Below are 18,592 nucleotides of genomic sequence, written 5' to 3' on the forward strand. Positions count from 1 at the left end.
TTAGTGATTTGATGCAGTATCCACCAAATTATTATTTGAAGCAATGGAAAGTACAGTCATGAAAATACAGTTTTAGCACATTTCTTAGTGAGAGAAAAATCAGAATAACATGCAAGGATAATGAAAGGAGGATTATCATTAATGAAAATGAATGTATAACAATACTTTTTAATTTAGTGTGAAATCCCTAAAATTGTGTGGCTACTAAAAACATGACTGGTGAAAATGTTGATGAGGAGTTTTTTTAGGTTTTGAAAGAGAATGCTTTACCAATTGAAAATTCTACAGTTTGGATATTTGTTCCCAAAACCTCATGTTGAAAAGTGATTCCCAATGTTGGAGGTGGAACTTTGTGGGAGGTTTGTGACAGATCCCCCATGAATGGCTTGATGGTTTTCTCACAGTAAGAAGTGTGTTCTCATTCTATTACTTCCCTTGAGAACTGGTTGTTAAAGACAGTCTGGCACCTTCCTACTCTCTCCTGCTTTCTCTCTTACCGTATGATCTCTGCACATACTGGCTTACACATACGCCATGAGTGAGAGCAGCCTGAGGCTTTCACCTGATGCCCAACCTTCTAGCCTACAGAATACAGAAAAGCCAAATAAACTTTTCTTTACAAATTATCTAGCCTCAGGTATTTTTTTTTTAATAGCAATACTAAACATACTAAGACAGAAAGCAATGGAAAGACTGATTCGTTTTAAAATTTGTTACCAGATGTTTATAAAATTATAAACAAAGACTCTAAGAATTAAGATATTCTATTAACTCAGGTACTCCTTCAAATATTGCCACAACTTAAAATTCTATTTGGTTTGTTTCCCATGTACTGAGACTGAACCATTCAAACACACACACACACACACACACACACACTTTATAGTGTACATGGCTATAAAATATGGCTAGAAGTCACCTAAACCTTCCAATGCAAATTTATTTACAAAAATCATTAAACAATAAGTAATTACTAAGTAAATCAGAAAATTTCTGTTTATGTAAGACTTAAAACGTGTATACATTAAGAAATAATTTTCAACTAAAACATTTAACCACATATTCAAAAATTAAAAAGCTTGACTTTGTATTTATATTATAATTGTACTATGTATGAGAAACTATCATTGTGTTGTTAGTTTACAGTATTTAGATGATTTCCATAGGAACTTGTAGTAGAAAAAGCTTAAAAATACTACTACTATTGTCAGTGCTGGTTTTGACAAGTCAATGTGGATGTCTCTCCGTCCCTCTATGAATTCTAGGGATTAATATAGGGCTTTGGTTCCCTTCTTGTCAATCAGTTTCTCATCTTTCTCTATCAATCAGTTCAGCTTTATTAAGAAATAGATGTGTTTCCCAAAACATGTGCCCTTTTGGGATTTTAATTATTTGTCTTATTTCATTTCTGTCAGTTCTCTTCAGTCTTCATTCTTTACCCTTTTTTTAACACTAATTAGGTCCATAGATTGTATAGAAATAGTTTATATTGCATATAGTTTTTAAAATATTTGACACTTTCTCCTGAACACATTTCTGAAAATATTGATTTCAATATAGTCCAGAGAACTCATTTCACTTGCCAGCCAAGTATATTATTTAAGAATTCAATATTTTCTACTCTTGTTTTTACACAAAGTATGTCTTTGAAAACATCAGAAGTCTGATTATTATGGGCACTCATCTCTAAAGAAGGCTTAGATCTAGAATTATTTATTTTACTATATTCAATTCCTAAGTTCCAAAAATTAAAATTGAATTCGTTCTTAAATTGTAAAATAAAATAGCTTTATTTTCAATTATGAATAATGTTCTGAATCTCAAATATTTTGCTTTATTTGATATTGCGATTGAATAATAGTCACTGAGTTAGTTTTTAATGTATGTATAAATATCTTTATACCTATTTTTATATTTTAGAAATATATTATTTTTATAAATATTGCTACTTCATTTTTTTCTTTCATTTACCAAATATTTATTGACCACTTATACCAGTTTTTTTTCTCTGTATAGAGGTAATAGCAGTAAACAAGATAAGCCTTGCTACTTTCACATTTTTTCTATGAAGTTTTAAATATTTAATGATTAGCACATATTTTTATTTTTTTGTATTGTATTACTCTTTTACAGTCAAGGTTAACTTAGGGTAATTGTACATAAATTTCTATTTTTTAACTTATATTTCTGTGTCTTTTAAATTTATTCTCTTTCACAATACATCTTTTAAAAATGTATACCAAATGAATGTAGTTTTCAAAGCCAAGCAAAGAACAACCTCATTGCATATACCTACAAAATTAATAGTGGCACAAAAATTATGCGCAGCCAGCAAAACTAGCAAAATTAATGTACTGATTCGGACCAGATTTGCAAAAATGCAAATACTGCAGTTTTCATCTCCTATAGTTTAAAGAGATAAACTTCAAGATAAGAGCAACTTTTTTTCTTTATAAAGTAAGAATAAGTTTAAATAATTTTTGATGCCAAAATATTTATAATGGCAAACTATGAAGACACTATTTGTCTGAGCCTTAGCATCTCCCTCAGGAAGAGACACTTTCCAAAATCTGTTTGAATAGGAAAAAACATACATGTATACATTTATTTACTTGTTTATAGGACTTTATTGTCTACATTATTTATTTATGAATACTACTGAACTTATAAATAGGAGCATGTAGTTTTAAACAATTCATTTAACAACTTAACTACTTATCACTAATTACTATATGTTCATTTGTGTATGTAACAGGGGATCTAATGTGAAAGCTAATCTCAAATTAGAACTTAAAGTATGATGTGCTAAACATGTAGTAAGAATGCTTCTTATCTATAATAAAGAAATAATCAAATAGCTAGACTAGACTTCATGATTAGTAGAATAAAAATGAATGGGGTGCCAAAAAATAAAGATTTGGCTTCAACTAAGAAAAAAGGAAAGAAGTAATCTCCTTTAATTTACAGTCATACAGCAGGCACTTCCGAGCCTGTGGGGGGAAGAGGCATAAGAAAGAACTGGATGCTTGTATGCTATGCTCCCTCCCCTTCCCTCCCCTCCCCTCCCCTCTCCTCCCCTCCCTTTTCTTCTTTTCTCTTGTCTTGTCTTGTCTTGTCTTTTCTTGTCTTGTCTTGTCTTGTCTTGTCTTTTCTTTCAGAGTCTCGCTCTGTAGCCCAGGCTGGAGTGCAGTGGCATGATCTCGGCTCACTGTAACCTCCACCTTCCAGTTTCAAGAGATTCTTCTCCCTCAGTCTCTTGAATAGCTGGAATTACAGGCGCCCGCCACCACACCCTGCTAATTTTTTGTATTTTTAGTAGAGATGGGGTTTCATCATGTAGGCCAGACTGGTCTCGAACTCCTGACCTCATGATTCGCAAACCTTGGCCTCCCAAAGTGCTGGGATTACTGACGTGAGCCACCGCGCCCATCCGCTTTTATTTACATAGTTAGAAAAAAGTGTTTCTCTCAGATTCCTATATAACTTTATACACAAAGACACTTCTTAAATATGAATGACAAACTGGTAGAAGCCAAGAAAAAATAAATATTCTGAGAAAATTTTACTCAGAAGAGGTGTAAGAGCAATAACATGGAACATATATGACATAAAATTAAGCACCAAGAGGTAAGAGTTGGCCAGGTGCAGTGGCTTGCGCCTGTAATCTCAGCACTTTGGGAGGCTGAGGCGGGCGGATCACAAGGTTAGGAGATCGAGACCATCCTGGCTAACACCGTGAAACCCCGTCTCTATTAAAAATACAAAAAAAAAATTAGCCAGGCTTGGTGGCGGCGCCTATAATCCCAGCTACTTGGGAGGCTGAGGCAGGAGGATGGCGTGAACCCGGGAGGCCGAGCTTGCAGTGAGCCGAGATCATGCCACTGCACTTCAGTCTGGGCGACAGAGCCAGACTACCTCTCAAAAAAAAAAAAAGGTAAAAGTTTATCTTTCTCTGAAATGAAATTTGGGAGCTAAGTGATGAAGAACTGGTGGCTTGAGAAGGGTCTGTTTCAGAGTGAAGGAAGGAAAAACAAAGCAATATAAAATCAAAGAAAAAGAATGAAACTCAAAAACCTTTAGGTGAACATTGGCTAAATTTATATTTGGTTTTAATGTCATGGAATTTGGAGGATCAAGATTAGAAAAGTTCTTAACTGGTAGGTGGCAGCTGAGATTGTTGAATAAATAAAAATGTTGTTAGAATTTTCTGCATAGAAAATTAGCTAAATGACAGTAGAGATGTAGAGATTGAGTAAGATCTCTCTATGTCTACCTCAAGATAGATCAGAGAGAGAGAGAAACTTAAACACATATGGTTGATGGAGTGGTAACCCATCTGGAGCAGCCTCTGTGGGAATTCTGGCTGCTGCTGGGGAGGTGTGACCGGGGCTGCATGTCCCGGGGAGTTGGAGGGAGCCCGGAGCAGGTGGGAGCCCTGTCCCTTTCCAAATTGGCAGGTGGAGCCCTGCACTCCTAGGCACAGCTGCAGCCCCCTAGCTATGGCTGCCGACTTAAGGACCCAAGCATCCCTGTGCTCTCAAGGGCGTGGGAAACCCCACTTCCCTCACAGGCTCAGAAGTGTCTGCTAACACTGCCTGGTCTCTCCCCTACTCCCAGCAGCCACTGTGATTTCGGTGTGAAGTTAAAGCCAAGCATGGGTGCTGTCCCAACCTGGCCAGCTGTGCGCTTGAGGAGGCACTGACATGCCAGCCCCCAATGCCTTGGTTTTCTCTGGAATTTGGGCACCGACGGGCAGAAGAGGGAGGCCAAGGGGGTGCTGAGGATGGCTCTGCACAGGACTTCTGGACTCCCTTGGCAGAAACAGCCTGGGCCCCACAAATGACATGATTGATGGCAGCAGGAGGCAGAAACGTTCCTGGATGGAAAGGCTTGGGTCCCTGGTGAAGCCCCACCTTCAAGCCAGGGATGGCCTGAAGCCCAGGGCCAAGCTGTCAGTTCCAGAGAAGTCAGCCACTCAGAGTGAGAACTTATGGTGCTTTTTCTGTGCTCACTCATGGCAGCCCATGGACCAAGCAGCAGGCACTTCCAACCTTCTGAGCCCATAAAACCTCCCAGACCCAGCTAGACTCACACAGAGGAGACTACCAGCTGCAGGAAGGAGCTACCCATTTGGCATCTCCTCAGCCAGTCAGAACGACCTGCCTACAGAAAGGAACTACCCACTGTGGGTCTCCTGTCTGCTGAGAGCTGGATGCTCATCAGGACGACCTGCCTGTGGAAAGGAGCTACCCACTTCGGGTCTCCTGAGAACTGTTCTGTCACTCAATGAAGCTCCTCTACACCTTGCTCACCCTTGACTGCAGTTGTCTGTGTACCTCATTCTTCCTGGATGCAGGACAAGAACTCGGGAACTCCTAAATGGCAGGACTGAAAGAGCTGTAACACAAACAGGCCTGAAACATGCCCCCTGCTTGCCACATTGTAGATGAGGAGAAGGAGAGAAGAGCTTTAGCCTGTCAGGGTGCCTAGACCTAGGAGCTCCCCAAGCCAGGCTTGTGACACTCTCTTTGGGGTTATGCAGTTCCTGGCATCTCCAGGCTTCCAGGTGCCACCGCATTCTCCTCATCCAGACATGGGCACGCACAGTGGAAGCCACGTGCAATACAGCTGGTCCAGGCACAGCTTGGCACAGAACCGGTACCTGTGCCAGCACCTGGAGCTGCCCACCCCACTGTGCACAGTAACCAGACCATGAGCTTGCTTGTCCACACACTCCTCTCCACTACGTGCCTGGCACACCCTTGGCAGGTGTGTGATTCTGGCTGGTAACACAAGCCGAACACAGCCTGCTGGGATGAGTGGACGTAACAACTCCAGGGGGCACAACCAATTACTCAGGCAGACATGCTGCTGGCCACAGAGGTTTCCAGCTCACGAAGTGACAGCTCAAGGATTCTGTGACCTGGGTGACAAGGAAGATATGGTGAAACAGTAATAATCACATATTGGGGGGCCAAGGTGGGCATTAGGGAAGGAATCAAAATCTTAGGCAGATTAAATGTAAGAAACTTTCTTTGCAAGAGATGAAAATGTGGAGAAAAATAAAGTTACCTCAAGAGAAGAATAAAGAAGAAAACACACACACACACATAAACTCACAGTCAGTGAAATTGTATCTCTCATTAAGCTAGTTCATCTATCGCAAATAAGTGTTGCAAAGAGAAACTAAAGTTGAGAAGAGTTGTAAAGTATCTGAGAGAAATTTACAGTTTGGTGACTAAAGCAAGCCTCCTGTTTCTTTCGTAGTTGTGATTTGAAATATTTCCTTCCATAAGAACATGGGAATGCCAAGGACTATTATATAGAATCAAGAATTTGTTTATATTGTGATTTAGAAGAATTGTATCAATTTTAAACATACATATTGGATTTCATAAAACTTTCATAAAACATTAAAGAAATGATTGAACCAGAAGTACCCATTCTAGATAAAACAAACATGCATCAACATTTCTCTCCCACTACATCTAGAAAACACTACATCTAGAAAACACCACATCTAGAAAACACCACATCTAGAAAACCTAGATAAAATATGTGGAATAACTATTCGAGGTCTTGCTAACATAAATATAAGTAGGTAGACTCAGGAGAAGCATCAAAATTCAAAATACTAAAGAAATGGCAGTTAATTTGGCTTTTTTGTTGTTGTTCCTTGGGTATTCACTACCCTGGAACTGAGAAGTGAGCACTGTGTGTGGTACACACAGAGAGAGAAACTCTCTAGCTCTGGATTGAGAAGTTAAAAATGGAAACTTCTAAGCTCAGAAAGATTTGGGGAAATTTTCCACGTTTTCACTCACATACATTCCATGCCCCAGGCTACCTTATGCTGGGAGTGAGATGGCAACAAAAGTAACCAACTGCAGAGGCAGCAATGCCACAGGAGTTGAAATGTCCTCTGTTAGATGGAGCCGTGGCTCTCAGAGTGGGGTCAAACTCATTGATTCTTTCTCTTTCTTTGATTTTGTCTTCCAAAATTACAGGAGAATCACAGAAGTGATGGCTTTAGCCAGCCTGGCCAACATGGTGAAACTCTGTCTCTACTAAGAATACAAAAATTAGCTGGGAGCAGTGGTGGATGCCTGTAATCCCAGCTACTTGGGAGGCTGAGGCAGGAGAATTGCTTGAATCTGGGATGTGAAGGTTGCAGTGAGCTCACGTCGTGCCATTGCACTCCAGCCTGGGCAACAGAGTAAGACGTCATCTCAAAAAAAAAAAAAAAAAAAAAAAAAAAAAAAGAAAAAAGTGATGGTTTTAGGATATTGAACTTTTTCATCAGCCTCCAGCCAACCAGACAGTGCTAGGAGATAGCAGAGAGAAGAGCTTGGGAAAGAGAGGCTGTTTATGAATTCTTAGGCTCAACACATGCTGCCCATGTGTGACTGTGTCCCTAATTAAAATACAATAGACACTGAAAACTGTGGTAGCAGATAGATCTCCACACAGAGGTAAGGTTGACCACTGGCTGGCATGCATGGTGGAAGAGACAGCGCAGCCTAAAAACTGAATTGCCATTGGAATCACAGCCACAGAATGCACGTTGGACCTTTTTGCCTGAAACCAACAAGGTCAGTGCCTGTTAAAACAAGTGTATTAATATTATTCATAGAATTAAAAAGGGACCTAGTTTAATATATAATGTTCAAAATGCTCATGACACTATTTTTCTTTTTCTTTTTTTTTATTTGAGATGGAGTCTGGCTCTGTCGCACAGGCTGGAGTGCAGTTGCGCGATCTCGACTCACTGCAAGCTCAGTCTCCCAAGTAGCTGGGACTACAGGGGCCGCCACCACGCCGGGTAATTGCTTGTATTTTTAGTAGAGACGGGGTTTCACCATGTTAGCGAGGATGGTCTCGATTTCCTGACCTCGTGATTTGCCCGCCTAGGCCTCCCAAAGTGCTGGGATTACAAGCGTGAGCCATGGCGCCCAGCCATGCTCGTGACACTATTAAAGATCTCTAAGCATACAAAGAACCATGAAAATCTCCACTTGCATGGGAAAAGATAATGGATACCCACCAATAGAGATGTTGGCAATATCTTAGGCAGACTTTAATTATTTACAAAAATCTTTGACCAAGCAATTCTGAAAACAAATGTCAAAATAGAAAAAATAATTAAAATAGGTATAAAGAGGGGAAAAAAAATTTGAACTGAAATAATACAACTATAATAAAAAATAACTCATTAAACTCAGTAACAGAAAGTAGGAGGAATGAGTCAGTCAAATTGAAGAGAAGTCAACAGAAAGTATTCAATTTAACAACACAGACAAAACATATTGAATAAAAATGAGCTATAGAACCATAGCAAATGTTGTGAAATTTGTGTCTCAGAGTCCCAGAAGGAGCGGCAAACAACGTAAGATTGAAAAAAAAAATAAGTTAAATGGAAAATATTTCTAAATTTGGCAAAAGGCATAATCTCACATACTCGAGAAGCTGAAGGGGCCCAAAACTGTCTGACTTCTCCTACTGGATCCCACGCCAGGGCCGTGGGCAGAGCTGCCTGCCAGTCCCATGCCACGCGCCTGCACTCCTCAGCCCTTGAGCGGTCGATGGGACCGGGCGCTGCCGAGCAAGGGGCAGTGCACATCGGGGAGGCTCGGGCTGCGTGGGAGCTCACCGTGTTGGGGGAGAAGGGCTCGGGCATGGCAGGCTGCGGGTCCTGAGCCCTGCACCGCTGGGAGGCGGCTGAAGCCTGGTGAGATTTCCACCGTGGTGTGGGTGGGCCGGCAGTCCTGGGGGACCCGTTGCAACCTCCGCAGCTGCTGGCCCGTGTGCTAAGCCCCTCACTGGATGGGCCCGCGGCACTGGCCAGCTACTCCGTGTGAGGGGCCCTCCGAGCCCGCACCTGCGCCCACCCTGAACTTGCGCTGGCCGGCGAGTGCCGTAGGCAGCCCGGGTTCCCGCCACAGCAAGCAGAGGGAGCCGGCTCCGGCCTCGGCCAGCCCAGAGAGGGGCTCCCACAGTGCAGTGGCGGGCTGAAGGGCTCCTGAAGCATGACCAGAGTGGACTTCGAGGCCGAGGAGGTGCCGGAGCAAGCGAGGGCTGCTAGGATGTTGTCACCTCTCAATATCACAATCAAACTGGCAAAAATTTAACAATGAGAGAGTGTTGAAGACAGCCAAAGGAAAATGACATATTAGCTGTAGGGGTCCAATTATTTGAATTTCTGTGGACTCATCATTTAAAAGTATGTAGGCCAGAAGAAATTAGCATAGTATTTTAAAGTACTCAAAGAAAACCAAAATAGTACTCTCAACCCATAACTCTATATCCAGCACAAAATATGTTTTAGGAATAAAGGTAATTAAAACATACTCTGCTGGAAGAAACCTCAGAGAATATTTTGTGAGCAGACTTGTTTTAAAGAATTATTACCCAGCAATCCCATTACTGGGTAAATACACAAAGTATTATAAATCATTCTACTATAAAGACACACGCACACATGTTTATTGCAGCACTATTCACAATAGCAAAGACTTGGAATCAACCCAAATGCCCATCATTGATAGACTGGATAAAGAAAATATGGCACATATGCACCAATGAATACTGTAAAACCATAAAAAAATGAGTTCATGTCCTTTGCAGGGACATGGATGAAGCTGGAAGCCATCATTCTCAGCAAACTAGCAGGAACAGAAAAACAAACACCCCATGTTCTCGCTCATAAGTGGGAGTTGAACAATGAGAACGCATGGACACAGAGAGGGAAACATCACACACTGGGCCTGTCGTGGGTGAGGGCAAAGGGAGGGAAAGCATTAGGACAAAGGCCTAATGCACATGGGGCTTAAAACCTAGATGCTGGGTTGATAGGTGCAGCAAACCACTATGGCACATATATGCCTATGTAACAAACCACCACATTCAGCACATGTATCCCAGAACTTAAAGTAAAATTTTAAAAAAAACCTAAAAATTAAAAATGTTTAAAAATTAATGGAAGTTATTCATACAGAATAGACATGATACCAGCAGGAAACTTGAACATTAAAAATAAAGGGAGAGAAAAAAAATATGTATACAGTGGACTCTTGAATAAGACGGAGGCTAAAGAAAGTGACCCCACCCAAAGTTCAAAATCTGCTTATGATTTTTGACTATACCAAAACTTAACTACTGAGTAGCCTACTATTGACTGGAAGTTTTACCAATAACATAAACAGTTGATTAACTATTTTGTGTATTAAATGTATCTTATACTGTATACTTACAATAACGTAAGTTAGAAAAAAGAAAATGTTAAGAAAATCCCAGGGAAGATGAAACACATTTACTAGTCATGAAGTGGAAGTGGATCATCAAAAGGTCTTCATCCTCACAGTCTTCACATTGACTAAGCAGAGGAGGAGGAAGAGGAGGGGTTGGTCTCCTTGACTCAGAAGTGGCAGAAGTGGAATGAGTGAAGGAGGTGGAAGGGGAGGCAGGAGAGGCAGCACACTTGGTGTAACTTTACAAAAATACATTGTAAATTCTGTCTGATATTTTTGCTTTTTCATTTCTCTAAAAATGTTTCTATAGAGTACTAATCCATTTACCATTTGCTTCTACAATATAGAAGAATCCATATTGTAAAATAAATCAAAAGCAGTCTTGAAAATCGAAAGCCTTCTGCCAGATTGTCTAATGTCAACTTGTTTTCTGGCCCTGGTTCCTCTATGTCTTCTTCAACTTCTGGCACTGTTTTGAAAGTACTTGTCTACATCAAGTCATCTTTTGTTAATTCCTCTGCTGTGATGTCTATCAGCTTTCAAATTTCTCCATGATTCATATCTTGAAACTTTTAACTCAGTTGTTTTTTGCCACATTTACAATCTCTTTCATTATTTCCTCGATTGACTCTGTCATAAATCCTGTGAATTCATGCACAATATCTGGACACAACTTTCTCCAGCAGGAAATTACTGTTTGGGACTTCAAATCTTCCGTAGATTTTCTGTAACAATGATGACATCTTCAAGGTTGTAATCCTTCCAGATTTTAATAATATTCTCTCTATTAGGATTCTCTTCCATATGATTGACAACCCTGTACCATAAAGCACCATGCGTAATGAGCCTTAAAGTTCTGTATTACCTTCTGATCTAGAGGCTGAATTAGAAACATTGTGTCTGAGACCAAGTAGACCACTTTGTTGACTTTGATGTTGAACTCATGGGGTTCTGGGTGGCCAGGGGCATTGTCCAATATCAAAAGAACTTTAGAAGGCAGTCCTTTACTGGCAGGGTGCATCCTGACTTCAGGAATAAAGCATCAGTGGAATCAATCCAGAAAATGTGTTCTGGTTGTCCAGGCCTTCTTGTTGTACAACCGAAAGACTGGCAGTTGATATTTAACTTTTTCCTTCAGTGCCCAGGAATTTGCAGCTTTATAGATAAGGGTTGTCCTAACCATAATCCTCACTGCATTTGAACAAAACAGTAGAGTTAGCCTACCCCTTTCTGCCTTAAATCCTTGTGTTCACTTCTCTTCCTTACTAATACATACCCTTTGTAGAATATTTTTTTTCCCCCCAGAAGAGGTCACTTACATCTGCATTAATAACCTATGCAGGCAAATATTCATTCTTCTCAGGGATTTTCTTAATGGCATCTGAGAATTCTGCTGCCTCTTATTTGGCAGAAACTTTTCCAGAAAAGTTTTCTTGAAAAACATTTTAAGCCAAATCTCTTTCCAAAATTATTAAACTATCCTTCACTGACATTAAATTCTCCAGCTTTAGATCTGTCACTGAAAATTCTAACCAGTGCAGTCAGTAATCAATAAAAGTGAATTAAGAATTCAGATTGCAAAATAAAAAATAAAACAGACTCTATTATACACATCATGGCTGTATATGTAGAAAACCCAAAAGAATCTACAGAATACCTCCCGAACTAATAAGTGAGTTTTGCAAGATCGGAAGATACACAGTCAACACACAGGCCAACCAAACCATCGGAATAATTCCAAATACAGTAATAATTCAAGAATAAATGATTTCAGATAATTGTATGTATGTATGTATGTATTTTTAGAGACAGGGTCTTGCTCTGTCACCCAGGCTGGAGGGCAGTAGCACAATCGAAGCCCACTACAGCCTCAACCTCCTGGGCTCAAGTGATCCTCAGCACGCCCAAGTAGCTGGAACTACAGGTGTGTGGCACGGCTGGGCTAGTTTTTTAATTTTTATTTTGTAGAGATGGTCATCTTAATATTTTGCCTACGGTGGTCTCAAAGTCATGGGCTCCAGGGATCCACCCACCTTGGTGTTCCAAAGTGCTGAGACTATAGGTGCGAGCCACCATACCTGGCCTGTAATCTTATTTAGTATGTCTTGAGACATCTGAAAATTTTCTAAAATTAAACTATACAAGACACATTCAAACATCTAAATCTCCAAATAAATTTATATAGTTTATTTATCAATTATGAAAATATTTCCTTCTCAGTTTTCTTGGTGATAATCCTATAATATAGACAAGATTTAGCACCAGCTCACTTGTTAGATATATATATTTTGTTTTGCTAGAAATTAGGAAACTATTTTCTTTTATTTAGCTCCTGTTTTATTCCTTTACTGAAATCTTTGTCCTTCCTTTATTCTAAAACTATTGGTTATTTTAATGCACACACTGAGAGGAGAGATTGATTATTTTCCCATATTTTCACAAATGGGAACATCAAGAATAGCCTGAAAAATTCCACATTTGAGAAATGTTTCTATAGCTAATATGAAAATTTTCTAAAGACTTAGGAAAACTCATATCTTTACCCATCTAACATTTTAAAGAGAGAAATCGAAACAGTAGAAAATTATGACAGGCAATCAAAATTCAAAAATTTTTACTTTTTCCTTTTTTTACTTTGGGTTGAAGACGAGTATGCTATGCAGAAATTTCCTCTATTTGTAAGATATCAAAATTAATTTAATAATATATTTTACTCTTTTCTTGTTGTTTTTTCTAGCCATTTTTTTTTTGGTCGAAAATATGTTCCAATTAAGAATTGCTATTGAAATTTTAAAATTTTATTTACTGATACTTGAAATGGAATCTGGATCCAATAGATATTTGGGAAAAAAAATGCTATTTTTTCCAACATTTTCATAAAGTGTTACTCCATTTCATGACATTTGCTTTTTATATATGTACTAATTCTCACTCTTCTTAAAAGTAAAACATCTATACTTACTTGCTAGCTACATGTGAACATTGATTTAGTGTCTCGTAAATCATATATAACCAGTGGTAGATAAGGTTGTACGATGACTAATGATATAGCTATAACATTATCTTGTTTTCACTGCCAAAAAATTTTTACTTCACACACTCGAGGACAGATATCCAATGCTTCCTTGTTGTTTCTTATGCAATCTTGACAGTTAAAAATATTGATAGTTAACAATATTGATAGCATTGTTGCATTTAGTCTTCTTCACTGCTTTTCAGAAGTAAGTTTCATGTAAACTGATCAGTAGGTTGAGACTAATGATATGTTTCAAAGCAGCATATAAAACATGATGCTACATTGTTATTTTTTAAAATACCTTTTCCAGAGTCTTGCTGTAGTTACACTGCTTTTTTCTAAAGATGTTAAAATTTCAGTGTGCATGTCTATGAAATGAATGTTTTTAAATATAAATATTAATTATTGTAGTTATGCAGTAAGTATTTCTAAGGCAATTCTGAAATTAAAACATACTGTCAATACAACATTTGTCAATCAGCATTTTTACCTTTAGGAAGTAATTCTTTTTTAGAACATTGTAAATATATTTGGACTTAAGACATGCTTAAGAAAAGAAGAAAGTGTTTGGTAGATCATAACATAGTTTGTTTTCTTACTTTAAAGCCTTTTTCTATTTATGGAGGTTCAAAGTACAGTTAAGAAAATAACTGACTCTGCTTTCTATTAGATTAATTTCAAGTAGTTAATATTGTTTTTCATGTATAGTCTTCATTTTTATTCCAGTTTATTTTATGTGGGGGTTGGTTCATTTTTATTTTTTATTCTTCCTAGCTTTATTATGGTATAATTGATAAATAAAAATTATATCTATTTAGTATGTACAATGTGATGTTTGGATATGTGTATACATTGTGAAATAATTAAATCAAGATAATTAACATATACATTCCCTCACATATTTACAAATTTTTGGAGGTGAGAACATTGAACATCTACTCTGTTAACAATTTTCATGTATACAATATATTATTAGCTATTGTCTTTATGCTATACAGTAGATACCCAGAGTTTATTCATCTTGTCTCACTTGTTCGTCTTTGACTAATATTTCACCGTTTTCCCCCATCCAGTTTTAGTATTTAGAATTCCACGGGACTGAGATATTTCTGAACTCAGTTTCCTAAGTTGATTTTGTGGCAGAAACCTGGTTAGAGAAAAAACATCAACACTTTGAGAGTCACTAAAGTTGCATAAAACATAATAAGAAAAAATATTTTGTATAGCAATGCTAAAACAAAGCAAAACAAAAGCTAACTTACTAGTATCTTTTGCTTATGTTTTTATTTCTCCTTAAAAAAGCTGATTAGAGCACTCTTGTTCCCTACAAGTCTTAATTCTAACTTTTAAGAAACATAATTACACCCACATACACACACATACACACACACACACACGAAGCAAAGTATTTAAATATGAACTTTCTAAACCTCTTTTGCCTCATCTGTAAAGGAATTAATTTCTATCTCCCTGTGTCCCAGAATTGTTTGAGAATCAGATGAGATAACTAATACACAAACTATAAAACCAAGTACTAAATTCTGACCTTTTTTCTCTCTTGCCCAAATTCCCATCTAAGGGGCTTGGGGAGTCATGCTCTAAAAATCAGAAAATCTCATCAGATGGGTTTTATCTAACCCTATATAAAGTGGCTTATTTTCCAGGCTGACTCTGGCATCACATCACATGACCGATAAAGAAGGAAATCAAAATATTTAGCCCCAAAATATGTTTTTTTGCCATATTTTGAAGTGGCCCTGAAAAGCCATTTTTATTTTTATTGGGAGAAGATTTGCATTTGTAGAAAATCTCTATTAACATAACTAGATCTTTTCTCTTCCAGATCCTTCCAGTCCTGAAGAGATTGACTGATAGTCTAACACCTTTTCAAGGTGATAATAGAAAACATTTGCCATATATTATCTCTAAGGGTGACCACCTATGATACTTCATCTACATAATAATAACTTTGGTCTTCAAGACCCCTTATCTTAACCCAGAAATGCCTTTCTATTGATTGAAGTTTTAAATAATAACTTGTTCAACCAATTGCCAATAAGAAAATATTTGAATCCACTGATGACCTCTAAGCCTCCTCAACCTACCCTGACTTCGAGTTGTCCCGCCTTCCCAGACCAAACCAGTGTATGCCTCACATGTATTGATTGATGTCTTAGGTCTCCCTAAAATATATAAAACCAAGCTGTAACACAACCACCTTGGGCACATGTTCTCAGAACCTCTTGAGACTCTGCTTATTGCCATGGTCACTTACATTTGGCTCAGAATAAATCTCTTCAAATATTTTACAGATTTTGCTCTTTTCATCAACAAAACACAACTCAAATGCAAAATAGACTATAATCATTTAGAAAGAAGTATAGACATTGTCTCTCAAATGGTGGGAGGGCTTATTATTCATTTTCATATGTTAAATTGTTTTATAATTTTATTGATAACTATCTTACAGTCTTCCAAATAGAAGTACAAACTTCAGTACTATAAAGTGATAAGCATATTTGATACATTCAGTTGTAATTAATAGTCTTCAAGAGTCTATTTTGGACCAATAAATTTGCTGATTTATATTGGGTAGGAACCCACAAATACAATGTATGATGTTTTCTGTAAGAAGAGGCTATAGAACACAACACAAGATGATGCCATTTAGAAAAGCACCAATGAAATTTGTAAGATGGTTTGCACTGGACCATTTTATAATAAGTCAGTGATTCATGGAATATAAATTCAATAAAGATCGATGCCAAATTTCATAACTTTAAGAAACAGCCTAAAGATTACATTAAACTGCTTTCCAAAATCTCAGATAAAATGTAAATAAGCAGTTTTAGCAGTATTGAAATGAAAAAACAAATCCATTCCATGAAATAGTTTTTTAAATACAAGTTACTAAAAATGGTAGCGTAACCACGATTCAAATTATAATAATGTTTAAAATGATTTCCCTTTGGAGATGTTAAAGATTATATCTGAAGTATATTTCCTCTTTCTTTCAGTACTACTCTTCTATAAGTACAAAGAGAAAGCTTTAGATTGCTACATTTAGATTGCTACATTTGTATAATCTATGTACCTTTAAAAATCAAAGTTATTATAAAAAGATAGTGTCTAAACTTAAGCAGCATCTGTCAAATGGGATTTTATAAAGGATTGAGAATTTGAAAAATAGATATTTCTAGACTGGTCATCAGAAATGATTTCATGCTTCTGCTGCCATCTTCAATACATAATCACAAAAATGTCAGTGATAAAGTCATAATCCCTGCTCAATAAGTCAAACCATGGAACCCCAGGCTGAGTTAAATTTAAATCCTTTAAAACTTTGATTTCACCACCCTTGCTCATAACTGCTTGGAGGGTTTCTGCTATTTTTCTGATTAGTAAATATTTTTATCTGTAAGTTATTTGTTATGTGATGCATGGCCTATTGCATACTCTCCATTCCTAAGTAGATGATTGAATTTTATTGTTTTTTAATTCTTAAGATGGCATTGAGGAGTGGGGCTGTATTTAACATGCACACACACACACACACACGCAAGAAATGGAAGGATATTAATACATAACAAAAATGCGTGGGTTATTCTACTTAATAATATCAACTTCTGCTACTACAGCAATGTTTCAGAATTTCACTGAATTATCAGAGAGGTCAAAAGGCATATTGAAGGCAAACTATTTAAAACCAGATAGATCTCTATTTAAATTCTAGCTTTGTAAGTAGCTAAAACCAAAAAGAAATTCAGGAAATTTAATTAATTTATCTCAACTTCAGATTTCTCATCTGTAGTATCAAAATATGTGTATTTTCCTACCAGATATCTATGATTTTGGAATGTGACATATGACACAAGCTGATAATATTAGTGACAATATGTCTACTTGTTCTTCCATTCCACTAGACACATTAGTAATAAAACATTGGTGTTAATGGGAATGAAATCCTCAAACATTTACTTTCGACCTATCTTGTCTGAGTTTCACTGTTTTCATTTCAATGTGCAACCCTGCTAAGGGGAACAGTGACCTCTGTGTCATTTAATGCAATGGGTCATCACCCTGTTGGAGCTGCTATAGTGTCAGGCCTCTGAGCCCAAGCTAAGCCATCATATCCCCAGTGACCTGCACGTATACATCCAGATGGCCTGAAGTAACTGAAGATCCACAGAAGTGAAAATAGCTTAACTGATGACATTCCACCATTGTGACTTGTTTCTGCCCCACCCTAACAGATGGATGTACTTTGTAATTTCCCCCACCCCTAAGAAGGTTCTTTATAATCTCCCCCACCCTTAAGAAGTTTCTTTGTAATTCTCCCCACCCTTGAGAATGTACTTGGTGAACTTCACCCCCTGCCCCCAAAACATTGCCCTTAACTTCACCGCTTATCCTAAAATCTATAAGAACCAATGATAATCCCACCACTCTTTGCTGACTCCTTTTTCGGACTCAGCCCATCTGCACCCAGGTGAAATAAACAGCCTTGTTGCTCACACAAAGCCTGTTTGGTGATCTCTTCACATGGACACGTGAAATACATAGCATCCAATATTGTTGCCTCCTTCAAAATCTTTTTTTTGTTGTTGTTGGAGTTTTGCTCTCATCACCCAAGCTGGAATGCAGTGGTATGATCTCGACTCACTGCAACCCTCCTGAGTTCAAACGATTCTTGTGCCTCAGCCTCCTGAGTAGCCAGGACTACAGGCACACCACACCACACCTGGTTAATTTTATATTTTTTGTAGAGACAGGGTTTCACCATGATGGCCAGGCTAGTCTCAAACTCCTGACTTCAAGTGATCCACCTGCCTCGGCCTCCCAAAGTACAGGGATTACAGGCATGAGCCACCACACCCAGGCTGCCTCTTTCAAATCTTATTTCTGTGTTTCTAAGTTTTTCATGGTACGATATCTTTACTTCCTATGTTGTTTACCAATTCCTTTTATATCATCTTATGCCCACTCTTAAATATCCCATAGTCGCCTTAGAGTAAATAAAAAATCAGTCATTAGCTTTTTAATCAAATGTGATTCTCCTGCAGATTACTCTACTTTTTGTGAATTTGCCACTATCCCTAGGCCTCATTCTTAAATCCTCCATTCCCTTCACTCTATTTTTCGACTCAATCACGAATTTTATCTTTTCTTTCTCCTGAATATTTATTAAAATCTTCCACTTCATTTCTATCACTTCCACTTAGTCCAAGTACTTTTTTTCTGTTGTTAACTGGTGCAGTAATACTTTAGCTGAATTGCCTCCATTCTCTCTGATTTTCTCCCACTCTTCACACGCAGCCAGAATAATCTA

Source organism: Chlorocebus sabaeus, chromosome 7 (genome assembly GCF_047675955.1).
Source record: "Chlorocebus sabaeus isolate Y175 chromosome 7, mChlSab1.0.hap1, whole genome shotgun sequence".
NCBI classification, from domain to species: Eukaryota; Metazoa; Chordata; class Mammalia; order Primates; family Cercopithecidae; genus Chlorocebus; species Chlorocebus sabaeus.